We start from the raw sequence: 6,000 nt of genomic DNA on the forward strand, positions 1-6,000 counted from the left end.
TTCTCTTTTTCTAAACTCCGTTGCCTTTCTTGCCATCCAGTTCCCTGCTGAATTCAGTTTTACTGGTGTTTTGCAGGATTCAGTTCTTTGTTGCACAAACCAGCTACCAGCTTTGGGCTGCAGTGGTATGAGATAAATAGTAGTGACAGTTTACTCTGCAGACATGGTGTTTCTCCTAACAGGTTGTTGTGGCTTGCCTACCTTTCTCCTTTTCAGATCTGATTTTCTATGTCCTGGGGGCAGCCTAGTGCACCTGGGATTATCTCAGCAGAAGTACAGATCAGCAAAACTGGCATGCTTGCCTTTCCTTGCCAACCTCTATGAGAAAGGACTTGCAGCACAGCTCCTGTCTTCTTATGAAATAGGATGTTCTGGGGGTTTTAATTGTTTGACAGGTTCAGTACTGTTTGGTTTGTTTCTTAAAGAAATTCTGTAGTAATATAAAGGTGTCTGAGTTTGAGCTTGTGCATTGCTTGCATCCCTATTCCATCCTAGCATGAGATACTGGTGTGCACGCTTCCCCTTCTCTGATACTCTGCTTTCCATAGGAAAGAAGTTCAAACATGCAACAGATACGGTGATCTTTGAGAATAACTTTGGTAGTCTCAATACTTTTCTTTTGGACAAACATCCATTATCATATGCAAAAAAAAAAAAATTTTGCCTTTTTAACAGCTTTTTGTGCAGCTGTGAAGAGGAGTCAGGGACTGATGTATCTATGAAAATTCAGTTCTCTCTCTTTTTTTTTTTTTTTCTCCTTCAGAAAGGTGACATAGCACACAAGGGAAATGTAAAGCAATCGTGCATCTTTATTTGCTTATAGGCCAGCTCATGTAAAGGGTGTTGTGGTGCTCATCACTTGTATTTGAGCATCAGTACTTTTCTGTGGAGAAGCCATCACTATTTTCAAGTCATACTCCAGGGTAATGGTTCTGTCTCTGCCTCATTGTGCTCTCCTGTTGTGGAACACGATACAGTTATGGGTTTGGTTTTTTTGTTTTCCCCCCCTTGAAGCTAACATGCATCCTAAACACTTTTCTTAATATGGGGGATTCAAGCAGAAGAGATGTTGTTTTCAAATACTTTATGATTTTCTTCCTGAAACAAGAAAGGAGTAATCTAATTTTGTTTACTTCAGAGTTATTTCTCTGATCCAGATCAGATTTGAAGCTATTTGTTACAATAAAGTGTTTCTGATTGTGATAATAAGGTAGCTGGTAGTCCTTAGCGTCTTTGAAAAACCAAGATGTTACCTGCTCCAAGCTAACCTGGCTGCAAGTGAAAGATGTTTTCGTGACAGTTACGTAGTTTGAAAAAGAGCTGGAATATGTCTTTTTTCCTGCCCTGGATTAAAAAGAAGTTGTGTCTATTTACATTACTATCAAAAAGATCTCCTCCTTGTCAAAAACATCTAAGAGGCCTGTGCCTTAGCCAAAGGACATAGTGTTCTTCAAAGTGCAGAAAAGGACTTGACCATGCCTGGCCTTTGCCTTGAAGGCAGAGACACTCCTGGAGCCCAGCTGGGGAGGGACAAAGAGAGATCATCCAGAGCTTCATCTCTCTGGGAGACCATGAGGGCTTCCCCTCCTGGAGCCATTAGAGGGATCAGCGTCTTCCAGCAGGTGGGTGAAGAAAGTGCTGTCAGACATGTCTCGCTGTGCTCTGACCAGTGAAGCCGACTGGACTGTCCTCTGGCTGCATGTGCTTTTCACTTCCCGAACCGTGTTGAACCTACCCAGAGCTCCCTGCAGATGAAGCATGGCTGCACGGTGCCCCTCAGCCCCGGTCCGCATGTCAGCTATGCCAGCTGCCCAAAAGAGACAGCACGTTGAAAGCTGTGTGCTGCCATCGCCCAGCTTCTTGTCCTCGCGTGTCCCCTGTAGAAGTCCACAAGACAGAAAATAGCTGCCCCATAGCTGTGCATGTGCTGATTGGTCTGTCACTAAATATGTATGTTTATGTCTATGTATGTGTATAGACACATGTATGTGTGCTTGTCCTGCCAAGCAGAGCGTAGAGCAGCTGTGTTCTCCATCTCTGGAGACACTAACCTAAAGGCCTCTGCTCAGCTGTTGGTTTTCAAAAAGCAGGAATGTAGGACTATCTTCAAGGCTGTTAATCCTCTCAAATTTGGCTGAAAGCAGTTAGCAGATTTGAAAGTTAACTTGGGAGTGGGGTTGGCAACCAGCGTGGTTACATGAACCCTTTTCCAAGGAAAACCAAGCTAAATATGTACTGATCACATTTTCCAACCAAGCTTTTAAGGTTCTTCGGAAAACAGACAATTCAGGAATCAGTGTGAGGCAGAGGAACCAGGAGATCCGGAGTCCCCATCCTTACTCTGATATGGACTCTGCTACTTAACCCTGTGCCCTCTTTCCATAGCTGTCCAGCACTTCCCTCCCAGCCTCCCAAAGGGACGGCGGATGCATTTGTTTGTAGCATGTTCTATAAATGCAAAATCTTATTATTAACAGCATAAAAAGAGAGGATTTGAAGTGGGCTGTAATGGAATAAAAATGTAGCAACAGGATGGCTCAAAACTCCCTGCCTCTGAAAAAAAGTACGAACAGGTTCATTTTTCTGTTGCTGTTTTTAGACACAGGGAACAAAGCTTCTTAATAAGATTCAGAGTCCTTGTTTTAAATAAACCTTTTGTGATGGTTTCTTCCAAGAAGCGGTAAAGCTATAGGTAACCAAGTGTCTTTTGAAGCTCAGTGGGAGGAAGGGAGATGGGAATATGTCCCAGTGTGGCCAGCACTGCTGTAGATGGGAGGCTGTTGTCTCAGCCATGGCCTGTTTGCAAGGGTTTGAATATTTGGCTCAACTGAGGATGCAGCTACTCAAGCGAGAGACAAATGTGTGGGTCTGTCCTGGGTTTCAGTTACTGCGAAAGGCAAAATAAAAGACCTGTCACAACTTATTAGGGACCTTCCTCAAGTGCTCACATTCCCTTTCCTGTGAAACACATCTGAGTCCCAAAGGCAGACAATCTCTATGCTAATCAAGGAATAAATTGTCCTTTGTTCTGGAGCCCTCTTAAGGTAGATGTGTGTATAATAAATAATACATAAACTGTGAAAAGCCAACTGTTGCTTAAGTGCTGGACATGATACCTGGAGCTAGGTGATTTGGTTTTTTTCCCTCCTGGGACAATTAAATTAACTGAAAATATGTTTTTGTTCCCAGCTCTGTTTCTGATTTTGCCACATGTTTGCTGCTAGAGACAACAGTTTGTGGGTTAGAGTCACAAAAGTGGCCGTGTGTTGTTATTCTGTGCCGTTCAGAATATCCTGCCCCCATTTCCTCGTGTGCATGGGGAGAGTTGTGCTCTGAGCTCCAGGGGTTCGGAGACCTGTCCTCACCACCCTGAGATGGGCAGCCTGGGACATTTCTGCTGAAGCAGAAACATGCTCTGGAGGAGTGTCTCGGTCCAGGTGTTTCAGTCCCCAGGTAGGGTTGGTGGCCCATGGATACTAAATGAGAATGGGAATTTACAGATTCCCTTCTCTGTTTTTAAGGTTAAGCTAGATGGACTTGCAGGCCTATCAGTTGTTCTGTGGATGAAATATGTTGCTCAGCAGCTCTGCTCTTCTCTCCCAGGAGAATACATTAATCTTCCCAGTTATTGGACTGGACCAACATATGCCACAGAACAAACTAAAATGAAAAAACGCTGGATGGAAGGTTTCTGTATACTTTCCCATTTGTGAATTTTTGTGTTGTATTGAAGCCATCTTCTGTAATCCAGTCCCTTGGTTCCCGTTGCTGGTCGAGGTTTTCAACACAGATCACGCAGGTGGCTGCAGTTCTGTGTACTGTGGTTTTGCTGTCTTCAGCTGCCAAACTGCTGAGGGTCCTATGTACACTCTGACCAAGTTATAAACATGAATATCTACAGTTTGAGGTGAACAAAAATAGCAACTACTACGTAGGTATGCTGTAGCCTCACTGTGTAAAATCTAACAGCTTTGTTTTAGGATAGTAAGACAGATGAGTATCCTTTCCTCAGATATGGTTTCCATTAGAAAAGAGCCAGAAAAGAATCTGAGAAGTGACTGGTCCTGAATGCTGGGAAGCTGCGATTCTGCTCCCAGCCTTATGCTAGTAATTGGTAGAAATCTCTTCTCCCAAAGTTGCTGCTGTAAAGCTTTCCTGAACCACATTTTGGAAAGGTTTGAAGGCCACCTTTTGAGTGATCAGCTCCTCTTCTGACAGTTACCATAAGCCTGCCCACTGAGCATGGAAAGTTTCACCTCCTTCAGTTTTCAGGCAGGTGCTACTGTTTCAGAGTATGCTTTTGCTGACAAAGGTATTGTCAGGTTTTCAAAGTTGTGAGTAATTGGCTGTTTCCAAGACCCTCCTTTGCTTCTGAAGGACCAAACTGTCTGCAGACCCTTGAACCTCCCTTCTTTTGAGTAAGCTTGGACACACAGTTCAGCTTGGTGATTGGGTTTGGGTCTCCTTTGCCATTTTTCCTGCTTTTGATTTGGTTGGAAATACTGAGAGTACAGCCTTCCTTAGGGTACTGTCTGTTTTCTTTGGCTTTCCCAAATGTAATGCATCATGCAGAGCTGAAAATGAATGGGAAGAGAATGAATGGAAGTGTTTTGAATCTTAAGGATATGGATTAAACTTTGTGTAAAACTTTTGGTTTGAGGCTTGTCTCTTAAATTAGCTCACTATATAATAGTACAGATATATCTACCACTGAGGTCCCAGCTAGCTAATGAAGGCTAACACAGGTGATACTACTTCCTTCAGACACTGGCATCCAATCTGCACTCTAATGGCTTTGACAAATCCCCTCAAGCAGAATTGTCAAGCTGACTCTGTGATCAAATGTCCCCAAAAGCTTTAAAAGCACCACTGAGAATGTCAAATGGGACTGATGAGGTTAGATCGCGTCTGCATGAGGGGATAAATTGTTCTTGAGTGTAATTCGCAAATCAGAACATTAGACTATTGTAATCAAACTCTAAGTGAGCCTCTCCTTAGGGCATAAATATCAGCAGCTGCTCTTCATACATGAGAGATCTCTTTCAAAGCTTATACATGCCTATTAATTCTTCTGACCAAAACCTATTTGAAGGATGCCTCAATCTGCCATAGGGTAGAGAAGATATCTTAAGCATCTTAATTCACTTAGGTAACTGATGTATTAATACTTTTAGTGTGTTGGGAAATGCTTGTCCCAATTTACTTTGCTATTATGTGAGTAAATTTAGAAGTGAATAATTTGTAACCTCTAGCCAGGACTGGTTGAAGGGCAGTGGATGTATCAAGCCCATGATTTCTGCAATGTGGAGTGGAACTAATTCAGCCCCTGTGGAAAGACTGGGTCAATATTTCTGTGTAGTCAGAAGTAGGAAGTGATCAGGATCAGGATGCAGAGGCACTTTTTCCAAATAAATGATAATCAAATCAGTCTACAAGTTATATTGGTAAATACAGGACTTACATGTCCAGTGGGATTGAAAGGAGGTGATGAAGAATTTCTATATATGAATCTGAGCCTGTTTAGATCTCAGATCAGCAAAATATTTAAGTGGTGTCACTTTCAACGGTATTCACGAGTATGCTGAAATGTCTGGCTTGTACCAAATCTATAGTCCTTTTCTGTGCCTTCTAATATGTCTTCATTTGAGAGGTGTAATGTCTTGCTGCTCTTCAGGAAGCCTCATTTGTTGTTGTACTGGTTGTTTTTCTTAATCTCCACAGTCATTCCCATTGAGAATGAGGAGAGGAACAGGGAGTCACTCCATTCACTGAAATGCAGGCTGTGAAACAGAGTTGGGTCATCTGCTGTGACCCAGAGCGTGAGTGAAACCCAGTGTGTTAAGACCACATTCCTTATCAGCAGAGGAACTCAAATATAGATTACATGGGATACCTTTTGCCTGGTATTTGTTAGGTCTTACAGTGACTTTATACTTTCTGGGCTATCAAACGCGTCTTACCTTACAAAGTAGGGGAATAATTTAGCAGCTTATCTATGAA

This window comes from Pelecanus crispus, chromosome 3 (genome assembly GCF_030463565.1).
Source record: "Pelecanus crispus isolate bPelCri1 chromosome 3, bPelCri1.pri, whole genome shotgun sequence".
Lineage (NCBI taxonomy): Eukaryota > Metazoa > Chordata > Aves > Pelecaniformes > Pelecanidae > Pelecanus > Pelecanus crispus.